This window comes from Numida meleagris, chromosome Z (assembly GCF_002078875.1).
Source record: "Numida meleagris isolate 19003 breed g44 Domestic line chromosome Z, NumMel1.0, whole genome shotgun sequence".
In the NCBI taxonomy this organism is placed as follows: domain Eukaryota; kingdom Metazoa; phylum Chordata; class Aves; order Galliformes; family Numididae; genus Numida; species Numida meleagris.
Genome location: NC_034438.1, coordinates 10,246,667 through 10,262,996, shown reverse-complemented (window position 1 = coordinate 10,262,996; position 16,330 = coordinate 10,246,667).

Below are 16,330 nucleotides of genomic sequence, written 5' to 3'. Positions count from 1 at the left end.
AAAGGAGACAAAAAAAAAAAAAACAATAACCTTTTTACCTGATTGGTCTGATTTCCATTTGAAAAAAGAAAGAAAAAAGAAAGTGGAAGAGATTTTGAAGAAATCTGTCCTAAATTGAGCTGGAAGGTGCAGACTGGAGGGACGCCTGGTGTCAGCACAGGGCTGGAGGTCACTGGCTTCTTCCTCTGAGAAAAAGCTGTGGTATTCATGCACAGCTTCTTGCTGTCGCAGCCTTCCTTCTCTTCTTGCCATAGTACTGTTTTCTATATAAAAATAAATAGTATTTTCATTTAGGAAGGGTATTTTTTCTCGGTGTGTTCTCATGATGGGCGTGGGCAGGTATAGCAGCCCGCTCAAGGCCTTGGGTTTGTCTGGTCAACTCAGCCAGCAGTCAGGTGACCTGGTATAAGAAAGACATTTGTTACAAAGTTCCACACTTCAAAGAAATTCAGGCGCAGTCCTAATTGAAAGGGAGCTCACAAGAGTCAAAATCAGAGATCAGGAGTACAGCTCCATTCACTGGGTGCCTGACTTCGCTTCTGCCTTGTGGTGTACAAAGGCATGTAGGGTGCTTCCCCTTAATCTGCAACAATGCTTTGGGGTTTTGGAGTATTTAATTCAGCCAGAATATTCCTACGTCAGTGTCAGAGCACCTCGGACTCTATGGCTTTTGGTGCTTTGAGGTAAAAGATGAGAAAAGTTAACAGTTTTGTTTGGTTTTCTGTTGATTTGGGTGAGAGGTAGCGTAGAGAGCATCGCCGCATTATTTGACCACAAATGCAGGAGCTTGAACTGCAAATCTTTTTATATGTTTAGAATAGTCAAAAAAGAAGGTATAGTAAATATGAGTTCAAAAGACAGAATCAAGTCTATAGAATAGACCTGAATAATTTAATTGCTGTCTAAAAGTAAAATATCAACAGAATAAATATTGGAAAAAATTTCTTTTAGCACCTTCAACTAATGATATGCATAAGATGTAGCAATGCAGTTTAATAACACAAAGATTTTTTTTAAGTATTAATTTTTAGATTTGCTGTATCTTCTAAAATACTTTTTGTGTTTTGAATTCTAGTTGGCTAAGGGAGAACGCACTGTAAAACTTACAGGTAAATTATCTTATGAAAACCTGCACTGATACTGCTAAAGAAATGAAGAGAATAATTGAGCGTTTCAAAAGTGGTTGCAAGAGGAGTAGGAAAACTGTCTCTTTTGCCAGAAGATGGCAGCAGCGAAACATGCTGTGTTGATTGGTAAAACGAATTGCAGAGTATGCCCTGTTCATAACTTTTGATTTTAGGTAATGAGATTTAGAGCATAAAACAAAAAAAACCTGTATAACACTAATGAGTGTTTCCCTGGCTTTACTCTTAAGCAGCATAATTAAAGATGTGTGACTGAACTCATCTAGGTTCAAAGCCAGTGAAATTGATTTGAGTATGCTTTAATGATTATCACGAAGTGAATGTTTGGATGTTTTTGCTTACTTCGAAATTTGTTGGAAGACAATGTTGGAGAGTTTGATTGGAATTAGAATTTGGTTTCTGTTTTGTTTAGGAGAACTAAAAATAGTAGGTAGGTATAGAAATGCAGAAATGTAGAAATAGCCACCCATTTACATCAATGATTTAAAATACATTAATCGAATCAAGGTCTAGTGAACTGACAGAAGGCCACATCAAGGGAAGAGCCATCAACTCCAGTTAAAAAAATAATGCAGACAGGAGAAATCTCATCTTCAAGAGTCAAAATGTTTTTGTGCAGTTTTCTGTTGTATTAATTTCACCTGGACTGATGTAACAAAGCAGTAGACATCTCAAAATTTCAGTAAAGCAAGCACAGAAATTGTAGAGTTAACATGTAAAGGAAAAGTTAATGAAGTTGACATTAGATGTCAAATACCTGTGAAAATAAATGAAGTCTTGATTCAAACTGGCACATGCTAGGAAATCTGAATTAAAGCCTTTGCCCTTTGGTATTTGTTCAACATTAATGGCCTTATTCTCAAAATAAAATAGTTATGTTTTTAAGAAGATAAGAAAAATGACTGGTCTTTCATGCAATGAAATGACCCAGTTTTATTTTGTCTCTATCTAGGACAGCTTCATGTAGAAGTCACTGCAGTGTGTAGTCCCTAGGGTGCCAGGGGATTTGCCTAAGCCTTCTAACCATTATATTTCCCCCAGAAGAGATGCTTCTTCACTCTAACTATGGAGCAAATCCTTTCTAATAGCAGCAATCCCCACACTGACCTTCTGTAGATTGTAAGCATACTCTGCACAGTGGCTCCTTATCCCATCTCTGTCCCAGAGTGCAGGTCCTCTTCAGTTTTCCTGCTCGCCACCCTTCATACCTGCAGCTATGAGGGTAATGCATTCAAATTACTCAGTACTGAGGGGAGATACTGGTTCAGTTTGTTATCTATCAATCACCAAGTTTGCTTGCTTCATTTTTTTTTTTTAATTGAAGCAACAGTATAAGTTGTAGTTGAATAAATGTAGGAGACATCTAGTTTCATTGTTCATAGTTACATATGCTAGGATCATAGGTTAAAAATTTTTAGTGAAACTTAAAACCAGGGTTCACTCCTTGACACTGCAGCATTAGACCCCTACTAGGATTAGTTGGGCTTTTTAAAAATGTGGGACGATGTGTGATTTTTTTTTTCTTGAATAAAATCTAGTGCCTTCTGCCTCTTAGTAACAAACATACCAGTGGTAATTCATGTCTCATGTTTCCCTTGTACTTCAGAATTAATGCTGCTTCACTTGGCTGAGAAGTTCTAGCTTATTTGCAGTTGAATCAACAATATTCTGTTATCTCACAGCATGAAAAGTCATAGGTCTTCATTCAGTCAAACTCAGATGTTTCTGATGTTATTTACGTAGAAATTAGGCATGTCATTTTGAGGGGGGCATATTATAAACCCATGTGGCATATCCAGGATTAAGATGCTTTTTCAAACTTTTGCATTTGCACTATAATGTCCCCTTCACAATATTACTAAAAAGATTTGCACTTTAAAGTATTAAAAAAAACAAAACACCCACAAACAAACAAAAAACCACTACACAACACTTGTAAAATCATTTTTTGTTTTTCACTGAAAATTCTTTTTGGATATTTGTCTCAGGAGAAGATAGACTTCCTACATTTGTCTGGCTTTGTGATTCCCACTCTGTTCTCCACTCTGAATCTTACAAGTGGACTGTGAGATGAAGATTCAGAGCTCCTGCCTTCCATTTCTTGTTTGGTTAAGATAAGACTGTGAGACAATATTTAAAAAGGGGAATTAAATATTAGCATTGTTATATACTTGGGAGAAGGGATGACAAACTGAAAAAGTTAAAATCACATCTTTAACTGTCCTTAATTGCAACTTAGGCTATTATGAGGAATGATGTTAAAAATCCGATTGGTAACTTTTTTCCCATACTCCTAACTCTTGGACATGTCTTTGTCTGTTGTTGCTAATTTAAAGTAGCTTTTACCAAAAATGAGCATCATCAAGCTATTCTATGAGAATAAAATTATTTTGCCTACATATGGAATTTTCCAGAAATAAAAATCTTACATTACATTTTTTTTTCTCACAAAAGATTTTTGACCATCATCATTCATTTTAATATGTTTCAGAACTGAGTTTCTGTATGTGTGGTTTATTTCATATATGTATATTTGTGTTTTATTATTTGTTTATAATAATGGAATTCCAGTTTCTGAGGAGCTTCTTTTCCCCATAGATTTAAATGATCTTTTTTTTCAAAAGAATAATCTTTTCTGAGCCCATAACAGAAGACCACACTTACATGATACCTGTGCAATGAAAAGCTAAATTTAATAATATCTACTAGAAAAAATAATAGGCATGATCAGACATCCTTTCTGACACTTGTACTAGAAAAAGTTGTGATTTGCATGTTATAAAAGACCGTACTGTTTCTTTGCTCCCTGTATGGGCAGAGCCTTCCATACCGTGGCACAGGTATGATGACAAGATGCACAAAGGCATTTCCTGTATAACATGATTAGAAGCAATAAATGCATTTTCAGAGCCATTCACTCAGTGCAGTCCATAAACATCCATTTTCCAAGTTCAATGTCTAAGTCAGGCAGTCTCTTCATAGCACTGGAAGTGATTTCCAAATACCAGAGAAAAAGGAATACTTGCTTTAGCTTCTCTGGCACATGCTCTTGGATAATTCTGAGGGGAAATGGCAGATAATGTATGGAAAGAAGGTGTTGCATTCTAGGTTGCTTTTTTTCCTTTGACCATATTTTTCATTGCAGTTATGACATATTTGCACACATTTGCAGTGTCATTTATTTTATTGGCCAAGCGTTTTCCTAGTTTCTCTTTTTATGCATGACTCGAATGTTCTGGTGATTTTCTCATAAACATTCCTTTTTAATGACATTTCATGGACACATTCCAATAATTTTGCTTCGAGTCAAAACATTGAAGATGATCCAAACAGGGCCATCTTCAACTGTGAATTTTGTCAAACCACTCTTGATGAGTCATGTAAAGGCATTTTTCTTTGTGTCCTTACTATTTTGCATCTTACTAAAATAATCTAAACTGGTAAATTATTTCAAGTTTTTATAACTACAGAGATGGAGGATAGAATGTTTTCCTTATTTTACGGGAACTACCAGAATTTGGATTTTTGAGGGACTTCATTATTAGATATTTATAAGGGGAAGAAGATGCTCTGAGGGGAGATAAAATGTTTGGTTTATTCACAGTCCACCTGGAAGAATGAAAGGAGGTGTCTTGGCAATAATATTGAAAAGAAGAAACAGCTGATCACTATCTTTAAAACATCGGTTCCATATTGGTGGAATGTAACATCTCTTTACAGTCTTTTCTAGACTAAGCAAACTTAACTTTTGAACCTGTCTCGCAAGACATGGTTCCAGACTCTTGTTCTTCCCTTCTGAACTCTCCTGTTTATCTGTGTTTCTCTCATAACAGTGCTCCAACAGAGCAGAGAGGACTATTATTCATACCTGTCATTAAGTACTTCAGATAATTTAACAGTATCCTATCCTTCACTGACCTTCAGTTAATTTTCAGCCTAGTATTAATCTTGGCATGTTCACAAACTTCTAACATGTACTGCTTCCTAATACAACCTAATGACTTCTGGGACTAGAACCAGGAGAGAATGTACTTGAAATATCTGTCCAGTTTAATCAGGTAGCCGTACCTGTAGAACATTTTTTTCAAACATTTATGCCAGTTTCATCTAATCATAGAAGAGTTCAGTAAGCTAATTCAGACTACACTAATGCAGACTTTTGCTGTCAACAGAATGATCATTTACCATGAAGGTGGTGAGGCAGTGGAACAGTTTGCCCAGAGAAGTTGTGGATGCCCCATTCCTGAAGGTGTTCAAGCCCAGATTAGATAGGGCCCTGGGCAGCCTGATCTTCTGGGTGGCACCCAGCCCACAACAGGGATTGGAGCTGGATAGGCTTTGAGGTCTCTTCCAACTCAAGCCATTCTACGGTTCTAATATTCTTTGATTATCAAGACTATCTGCACTTATTTCTCTCATGTCTCTCTGATCTTTCCCCATTCATTTGTCATGATTCTGGCCCCGTCTTCAAGTGATTCTATCATAGCCAAAGCTGTACCAAGAAAGCACTACATTGTTTGTTGTATATGGCACATACTTAGACAGCCTGTGTTGGTAGGCCCTATACTTAAAGGTTTCCTTTCATAAAAATAGTATGGTCCATTACCCTTTTAGACAATGGCACTGTTTAATGTTGGCTTCAAGGGTAAACCACAGGAGAAAGATGGTAAAAAGAGTTACTGACTGTGTAAATGTTTATATTCTCTTCTAGGTCACCTGAGCACCATATGCCATCTTGGGTGCAGCTGCCTTGGGGTAAGAAATTTGTTTTTGCTCAACTGAAACTGTTTACTACACCAGAAATTATCATCCCCTCCAGTCTCTTGGCATTTCTTCAAATGAAGCCTCTCCCTAGCCTGGTTCTGTCAAATGACCTAGTTTAGCAGAAGCACCTTTTAAACTCAAATCAAACTGACATAATGAGGATAGGGAGCAATTATTATACCTGCCATTGTCCTGGCATGTCTAGTGGGGCAGTAAACTCAGGCAGCAGGGGGTGGGATAACAGTACTCAAAGCCCTGTATTTCATTCACACCAGCTACTTCCAGAATGGGTATGAACTTAAGTCTTTTTTGTTATTATTGCTGTTGTTTTACACAAACCCTAGAACAGTCACACTTCAGCTGCAAATTACATTATGGTTATTCCATGCTGTTTGTAGAGGCTATGTATAGCATGTTGATACAAATGTGAAACTTCTTGTGTTAGAGAGCTGGCCTTTCCATAAGTTCTTCCTTCTGTATTACAGAACTCACACTATTCCAACTTCTAGGAACTGCCATCTGTTCCTGACAGTTTTGAGTGTTGCATAGTGCTCCTTGCTGTGAAGGATCAGCAGAAGCTTCTGACTGTTCGTTGAGACAACACCAAATAGACTTTATCTTCAGTGTTGGTTCTCTACGTAGTATAATATTTATATTCAGCATAGATTAGTAAATAAAATAACAATTCCTCCTGTCTATTTTACTGATCCAACTTTTGCAGCTGACCATAGCTGGCCTACATTAAGATTATGCAGTCCAATTTTTAAAAATGCAGAGATGATTTGGGTTTCTGTCTGTGCTTATTCCTTACGTAGATAGCTTTTCTATAATCATGAGATGCACAGTGTCTTAGAGGGATACTGAGGACTGAAATCTTTGTTCTCCATCTTCAGTCACATAAGATGAATTTTGGTCTCAAAGTTCGAGTCTTTGAATATGCTATTTGTTGGTTGTTTAGTATAGAAAACGCATCTGTTGAGTATCTTGCAAATCTTAACAGGTCTACTAGGCCACATACCACCTTTCTCTCCAAATATGACTAAAAGCAGGAGAATGAAAAAGGCTTTATTTAATTGATTGTTAACTAAATATTTTTAATCACTAGCAGTTGTTTTAGAAGAAAGCATTTCTCTTATAATAGAAGCTATTTTATTCCATAAATACCTAAATATTTTTTTCAATTCATGCATAGGTTTCAATACTATCTAAATCGGGGGCAGATTTCTCAATTAGGATTTGAAGGCTTTTGTGGAGGTTGTTACGCACATGTTCTTCATCCATCAGACTGGGTTTTGACCATAGAGTACACAGCTGTATGACCATCTGTTGGGCCCAAACCTTGGTACTTTGTAAATCAGTCCTTCTCCTGAATCTCACATCAGGGCTGAAAACAGCACAAGAGTCTTACCTGCATAGATTCAGGTATGAACTAGAATCCAAATATTCTACTAAGATGTGCTACTAGTAACAGTAGTAGATGCTATGAAGCTCTTTTCATCCTGGCTTGATTTAGTTTTCACACAATAATCTCTTGAAAGCTGACAGAAAAAGAAATGTGTGGAATGACATCACTTCTTACTGCATCTGGAATTACCTCTGATGCAATGCTATACAGCACATTTAGCCATCAGTTCAGTAAACAGTTCTTTTTCAGCTGAAGGAGAAGAAATTACCTCATTGCTTTTTCACTTTCATTTGTATTAATCTATGGACAGTCTCTAATAGAGTAACGTACTACAGAAAGCTCTTCTGAAAAAGCAGATTGCTTGTCAAAATTCTGATTAGTTTTAAAATAGAGGTGGATCCATCTGTAAAAGTCATTCACTGCATCCATTTATTTATTTATTTATTTATTTATTTTGCATGGAGAGACATACGACTCTTGCTGATAGCAGATAAAGTGATATGATAAGCCTGAGCAGTTTTTCAACTTGATGTTGCCTAAAACAACTTAGTGGTGCTTCTCTTATTCTCTCACAGGCCAACAATACTTCAAAAACTCATTACATGATATCCCAAAATCAAGATAATCAAGTAATTGGACCAAGACCAGTCAATACTATTAAAAATGGTGAGGTTTTTATCTGTGGGTTTTTTTCTGTGTTTTCACCATAATTTATGCATTAATTAACACAAGGGGAAAGTACACAGGGAGACTTCAGTGCTAATGGCAGCTTTACGGAGTTTCTGACTCCCCTCTCTGGTAGCTTGCTGCTGTCTTTTAGATCTCCTGTTCCACCATGCCAGGACAACTGCAAACTACACAAGTGAACTGATCTGGCTTGAAAAACAAACAACATTTTCTGTCAGAATGTTGTTTAAGATGAATGTGTTCCCAGGTTAATGGTTCTATGTAAACTAATACTGCCTGTAGGGCTGAATATCCAGCCAAAGTGTAGAAGACTTGTTTCTTTATGTTGTGAAACTTCTACTGCTTTTATATAGGAATAGATGTGAAAGTAGCACATCAGAGTAGCTCTTGATTTGAGATAACACATAACAGCAATTGATTGATAGTGGATCTGGGATGTCTGGTTTTGAGGGAGACCATGGCAGAATTATTAACATTTCTTTTACAAACAATACTGGTACCTATCTTAGAGTTATTAAAACTAGACCAGGAAAGATCTTTGCTCACCAAAGCCTTTTTAAGTGCCCTGGGTGGAATTCTTTGTAAGGTACAGCAGATGTTTGTATTTCAGCACTTGCTACTTATCTCAAACTGTAACTTCATTCTTTGATAGAGACAAATGCATATAAGAAACAAAGTGACCATTGTCCCATGCCTGTTGGAGGTGACCATCCAAGGCTGAACTGAGTCCAGGAAAGTGTCCAATGTATTATTCATTACTAAAAACATTCATTATCATAATCATTCATTATCATAATCATTGGTCATAATTAATCAGTAAAATCCCATGAGCAAATTCTGTAGGTGTTGTTTTAACACATGGAAATGAAAAAGGCAGCAAAAATCTCCACAAGTTTAAGAAGTTATCATAACATCACTTTGATCTGAATCGACGTGATTCTTCTTGTAACTCAGTTCAGTTTGCATAAGTGGTCTGTTTTGTACCTAGATATGACCAATAAATACAGAAATTGGTTCTCTAAAGTGAATCTTTTCCAAAGTAGCCCTGGCAGAAGGTGGAGAAGAAGTATTACTCCTTCTTGAGCAGCCAATGTAACAAGTTTAATATTTACAAGTTATGCAAGAGAAAGGGAAGATAGCTTCCACTCTGTGACAACCCAGTACTTGTAACCCAGTAAACTTGTAGAGCTCAAATCAAATCAGTGATATCTGGCTGTCTGTCTTACTATTTTCCATGTGCATTTACTGACGATGCCTGCACGCACTTATTCAGGACAATAGTCCCTTTACTACAGAATGACAATGTGTACAATTGTGCAGTGTATAATTTTGCTGTTGTTCAGGAATTTTTAGAGCAAAAGATAAGATGGACTTCTTTTTTTTTTTTTTTTAAGCTAGCAAAAGGAGCTGGACTAGATTTCATCCAAAGTATAATGTGATAGTTCTTATTAATTCATCATTGCCCTTGAAATTTCAAGTATATGTTTAGTGTGTGGATCTATAAACAAGGAGCTTCTTTTGCAAAGGAAATTTGAAGGGAATATTGAAGGGAAAATTCCACATTTTTCAGATTTTTTAAAAAATATTATTATTTTAATCTTATGGTAAAAAGGCCAAATTCCACTGTTTAATCCTCCTTAGGAATTCTGCTCTTTTTTCTCACAGTTCAATTGATGACAAATTACTTGAAAAGGCATCACAATAGCAGAACCACATTAAATATTTTCAAGAGATAAAATATATCAAAGTTTTGAACTTTGATGGTGGTTGAATTTATACTTGAATTATACTCCAAGTTTGACAGAGAATTCCTGTATAATAATAAACTTAAACTTAAATGTCCAGTATTTGAGACTGGCTCAAAAATAAGATTCCTGTTTCATAGCCCCTATTAACTGATTTCGACACCACCACTAAACAACTTCAAGTAGAGCATTACTCACAGAATTTCTACCACCCCAAAAGAGCACTGGGTTTTGTTTGCCTGTTGTACAGAAACGACATCTGTGCCACATCAATAGTGATCCACACAATCAGTGAATTTATGAGAAATGCCATACTCTAGTAGCCCTTGAGACCTAACCTTCTTATTTCCACTTGTGAACTGGGTTATAATCAACCAGTCAGTTATTTCATATTTCATTTTACCTTCCAGTGAAGCTTGCAAGTATTTCATTGCTTCCGAGTGTTTGTCCACATTGTGTAGCTGTGTATTTGGCACTGTTTCAACACTGTGCAATCTCTCCTCTAGCGCAACACACAGACAAGCCACATTCCAAAGTTTGTAGTGAGAATTCAGTGAGTCACAGCTGAATGAGTGTCCTTGGCTTTCATTGGCAACTAATTACCTTCAAAGTCGACGCTTCAAAGACAGTTGAAACTCAGCTGGTTCTTTTTAATAAGGCTGTGTTAACAAATAAACCTGTGTTTTCAGGTTGGCCTTTGAACTCTTACAACTTTACTTGTTCTGCTGCTTGCTGTCAGCGTAATTTCAGAGGCTACAGCTTGCAGATGTTGGATTGAGACAGAGTTATAGGTGTACATATACACATAATAAGACTAAATTCTCCTTAGCCCCATTTTATAATTAAAATATCATGCAAATATAGCATACTTTCCTATTGCTAATCAGAACTGTCTAAAATTAGTCCAAACTAAATGTTGGCCAAAGTGAATAAAAATGATAAAAATGGAAGGATTTGTTCCTGTTACCCAGGGTGTGGGATTTTTTTGTTTGTTTGTTTGTTTGTTTGTTCTCTGTGAACCATGTGAAGTAAAGTTTGGTAGGACACAGAAAGGAATCACTGTGGCTAGCTGACTCTGGTGCAAGTCCTGGGGAATTACCAGTGCTGCCAAGTTTCAGAAGCCTGTCCAGCTTTTCCCTGGGGTATACAAAGAAAATAAAAGGACCAGGCTTCACAATGTAATATTTGGTACCTTCATCCAGCATAGTTTGGAGCAGCTGGGGGCCCCAAAAGTCCTGTCCCAAAGCAAGTATATTCATCCAATGCTGCATATGTGCTGTAGGGTACAGAGATGAGGTGGGAATAAAGCTGAGTTAATAGAGGTAGACTGCACATACAACATGGTAAGCAACTTTCAGTGGGATGGTGCACACACAAGGCAGATGAAATCTGGTTTATAATCTGTTACCCTTTAGCTGCTGGTGGTACTGTTAGTAGGACAAGTCTTTCAAACTTTATAGGTTGTGTCTGGTTAAATGCAAGCACATATTCATGTGTCTGTACCTCACACATAGTCTCCTTTCCCCTCCCTCTCACAACCCCTATTTGAAGGGCTAAAATAAAAAGAAGTTGCCAGATTTTTTTTTTTACAGGGGTAAGGCAATGAGTTTCCTTAATCCTTTAAGTCAGTTCCTTAATCTCCTTAGGAATGGCCAAGTTTTTCCAGCTGAATAAGAACAAAAGCAAATATATATATATATATATATGTCCTGTAGTAAATGTACATCCTGAAAACTTGAACCCACACTATTAATGTTCAGCTAAAATTCTAAAATTATAAGCAACTGAAAACAGTGTCAGTATATATTCATATAAATGTAACGTCATTATGTAAAGGGCAATATCAAGTGGGCTTACTGCTAGGTAGACACTATAATGATGCTATAATAACAAAGATTTTTTGTTGTACATCTCTTGAAGAAAACTATGGGCCTTTTTTTTTAATCATGTATTTTTTCAGCTTTCCTTCATTTTAGAAAGAAATGGCATAGGTGTGGCAAAATTACTGTAGCTGCTGCAGACACACCTTGACTGTAGAAGTAAAGGTATTCATTTTTTTCATGAATATTGGTAATAAACCTGAAGCAATAAATTCTACTTGGCAGTGGTGAGAATACTGAAAATAACTTTCAATAGAAGTATAATTTCGTGCAAACTGTTCTATCATATTTTGAAGCACTTCAAAAGATGATTTTGTCTATTCCTCACTGAACTTGCAGTGCTTCTTCCTGCAGTCAACAGGCAATTATGTTCCTGAGACACTTGACAAGTGTCTTCAGGAACTGAAAAATGCTGTATACAACTTGTGACAACTTTAGCACTGCCATATAAATGAAATGTGATTTCTCTGTATTTTAAAATTCACATGAATCTTTCTCAGCAAGGCCTATATTTCATACACATTATACTTAGATACATTACTACAAAGGTGGACAGTTTATGGTTCTTATAGACTAGGGAAAGGGAACATGGAATATAATCGAATATAGTTCATGGAATTGAATATAATTCATGGAATACAATTCAGATATGCTGTCCTGGTGGCCTGCTATTGTAAAATAATTATTCTCACAGCTTCACAAGTGATCTATTCCCTACCTTCAGCTTTCTTTTACATAGAGTTTGTCAGGGCTGGTATATCCCTGCCATAGATTGATGGATTAACCTGAATAAGGAAGGAGAGAAGAAATGAGGTGTCTGAAAGTGTATCATACATGGGCCAACAACTCTAATTTAAGATCATTAGAGTTGTTTCTGCATGGAAGGGCAATGGTTCAGGGAATCTCTGAAGCCTTTGCTAAAATTACATGGGGCACAAAAATAAGACTGTTATAAGACACTTTCTGACTGTGATTTATACCATGTTAGTCTCAAGATACTAATTTTGGCCATGCAGAAATTGCTCTAGCTGCCACCAGTTTGTCAATAATCTAATGTTGATAAATCGGGGCATGTCTCTAACATACATAAAAGAAACATACACACATCTGTCATAGTTCTTCTTATCTCAGGCTGGAGCCTATTAAGACATTTCTAAGAGGAGGATTCTTCTGTAAGCCATGGCAACTCTCCTGAGCTTTGCTTTGAATGTTCTATCTCTTCAGAGATTTCCTGATTTGTTGTCTCTCACTGTATTATCTCACATTCAATATTAACTTGCAGATTTGAAGAAAAACAGCAAGTACTGATTGGGTTATATCAAGATATATATATATATTTGGCTGGGTTTAGCCCCATAATTTGTATGCTTTAGATGTGCCTGATTTCAAAATACTCCCTGTGAATGTGAGCAAAATTTATGTCCAGTTGTGGGGTGGGTTAAATGTTTTCACTCTAGAATCTGCTTTTGTGCAACTGAGCAGCACAAACCTCACATGGCTGAATTCCAGAGCATCTTTCAGTACCAGTGGGAAAGGAAAGGTACGTATAGCACTGTGTGAACACAGCAGATCCTCAAGCCTGGATTTCAGCACTGGTAGGGAAGACCAGAGGTGTGGTGGAGGTTATCACACTAGATCTTTCGTACATCACTGTTTGCCTTCCCAAATTCTGCTTTCCGCAGTCCTAAGACAACCTTCACCTGCCCACTTAACCTTACTTCGCGCTATGCAGTGGAAGCTCTTAAGATAGCAACAGTAACTAGTTCTGCAAAGTGTTGTTACTATACGCAAGCCTATGTTTTCTATGTGCAATGGTGTCATTTTGTAGTTCTTGCATACATATCTACCCAGACAGTTGTTTCAATTAAAAATTTCTGCTCATCTTGATTTGTCATGCTGCAACATTTTTACCTAAAGCTGGTGTGCATTTTTATGTAACCATACAAAAGTGAGACCACAAAATGCAAGAAGAGACACCCAGATTCTAAACATAGCAATAAGAAATCCATTATGGGTGTTCCAGATTCCTTGAAATAATGAGGCTAGGTTTCTAGGGAAAAAAAAAAACAAACAAACAAAAAAAAAAAAAACAAAGAATTTGAAAGTCTGAATGGCATGATATGCTTGCAGTACGGATTACTCTAAAATATTTCATCCTTTCAGCCTCTAGGGGGGACTATGTTTTCAGCGAACCTGTCCATGAAGAATTTTCTTAATCTTTAGCAGGCAGTTCAGACTGTTGCTAATGCTAGCTGGAGCAAGTCAAGTGATTCCTGATTTGTGTATGAGTTATTTCTGTGGGGAAAATAGCCTATGTCTGTAATGACCTTAGTCCTAAAGGACCGGTCTAAAGTCTCTGCTCTTGCAGCAGTCCTCGGGCATTCTGCCTGCTACTGATTCACAACTGCAGGATTTGTTCCTATTAAAAAAGCATTTATGTAGCTGAAAAAATGTTGGTGGAGAAAAGCTGGATTTATAGCTATGGAAAATACTGGAAGTGAACAAATGATGAGGTGGATTAAGTGACATTTTGAATTGGGATTAACAAGTAAATTCTCATTCATAACTGTCTGGCTCAGAAAAATAAATAAATCACCAGGATTCTTCCTTATAAATTGCTTAAGGTGACGGGAAACAGCTGAAACGTTTGTGACACTTCAGGCCTGCAGAAACATTGTGACTAAGGCCGAATGCAATTGCTCATACAAGGACCACATACTGTGGGCCACATCTTTTCCAAAAGCATCAAAACCAATTTACACTACCACTGCTAAATAGCACTGGCTCCGTGCCTTTCTTCCCCCGCCCCCGAGGCTGGCTGTGCTTCTCCCTGTCTTATTCATTCCCAGCAGTGCTTTACCTCACAAGGAGTAGCCGGAGTGAAGGGTGGCAGCCATGTGATTTATGGGCTTACTATCTCTTCCATCATGTTTACACAGCTTACACTCAAAGACGACAGCTAGGAGTTGTATGGAGCTCACACGTAAAATGAGAAAGATATTCTGCTGGGGGAAGGGGAATCAAAAGAGATCCTTCCAGATTTCGGTGCTGTAAACACATCTGTAGGTTCAGCATAAAGCAGTGACTACAAAGGTCAGCATTTCAAAATGTGTCTTAAGAAAATGTTTTTGCAAGCTTTGTGGTGTGGATGGCTGGCATGTTGTATACTGTAACATTCAGCTTAATCTCCAGTATGTTATATAGAGTCATTTACAACAAAAAATGCCTGACATAACTTACAGTACAGGAACACACAAAACGAGCTTCACCAGGGTGGATGTTTATGTAAATTTCAAGAACACTCTGATGTCCAATTCAGTAATCAAATAAAACTACACTAGAGGCACATTTCTCAGAAAAGCTACTCATCTTTGCATTTGTGAGATTTTTTATTTCACAAGTACTGTTAGATAAATGCTCCTAAAAAAGAAAAAAAAAAGATTTTTTGATAATTATTTCTGCATGCTGTGTTACCCTGTCTTTTTGTTACACTTCCCAGCTGTAGTTGCACAAGCACTTACACCTTTATTTTATTTCTAATTGAGGAACCTTCAAGGTGGTGGTCACCCCACTTTCCCATTCATGGACTGCACAGTGAAGGTAGCAACAACTGTAAGTTTACACACTGCCCTGAAAATGATCTCTGTGATGAACTAAATGAATCCTTCCTGTAAAGCGAAGAGCAGTTCACTCACCTTTCTAATGCAAACCTGGCACTCTCTGAGTAACCATAAAACATCAGACCGCACAGCCCTGCTCTGGGTTTGAGGATGCATACATAGAAAAATCCACAGAAAGACATCCTTCAGGATTTTGCTATTGAAAAGCATCGCATCCAAAAGCCTCCCTCACAAAACATTCGGCATGTTTCACACTGACACTGTTCCTTATTCCAAAACAGTAGTGTCCATTTCAAATGGACTGTAACAAAGCATTAAGTGTAGCAGCTTTATGAGCAGCAAAGAGAGGTGCACAGGGGTGCATTTAACATGCTCTAATCAGGTGGTTCCGTTAAGAGAATTTTAAAAGTAGGTTTTCTTTTTTTTCCCCCCAAGAAAATAATCTAAGCGCAACACTTGTCTTCTCTTCATTGGGGAAATCTCAACTCCTTGCGGCATGAAATCGTGCATCAGAGCCACCGTGGGTGGGAAGGGACAGAAAACCATGCCTGGGCACTCCAGCGGTACAGGGGTCTCAGAAAGACTCCAGTGGATTACAGCGTTGGCACCCTGTGGGGCTTTGATGACACGGGCATCTTTCAGGGCGAGGAGGTGCGAGCCCTGCGCAGCTCACCCCGCTTTGGGGTGCTGCCTGCACCCCCAGCGCCCGCGCTGCACTCCTCCCATCTCCGCACATCCCCCAGCACCGAACCGTGCCCCACTCCCAACCCACGGGGGGCTCAAACCCTCGCACAACCGAAAAGAATTAAAGCGCAGCGGGATCCTTTATTTCCCAGCCCCGGCTGCCGGAGCAGACACCTTTGCCATTCCCCTGGTGCTCGGCGCTCAGCCCCACGCTGCAGCTCCCCGCGGCCCGGCCCGTGGGCGAGGTGTGGGGCGCGGGGGGGCCGCCGGAGGGCGGGGGCGGGCGGGAGCGGCGGAGCCGGCTCCTCCCTGCGCACAAACCCGGCGGCGCGGCGCCGGGCGTGCGGAGAAGCCGCCGCCGCTCCCGCGTTACTTAAGCGGGGAGGGAGCGTGCCGCCAG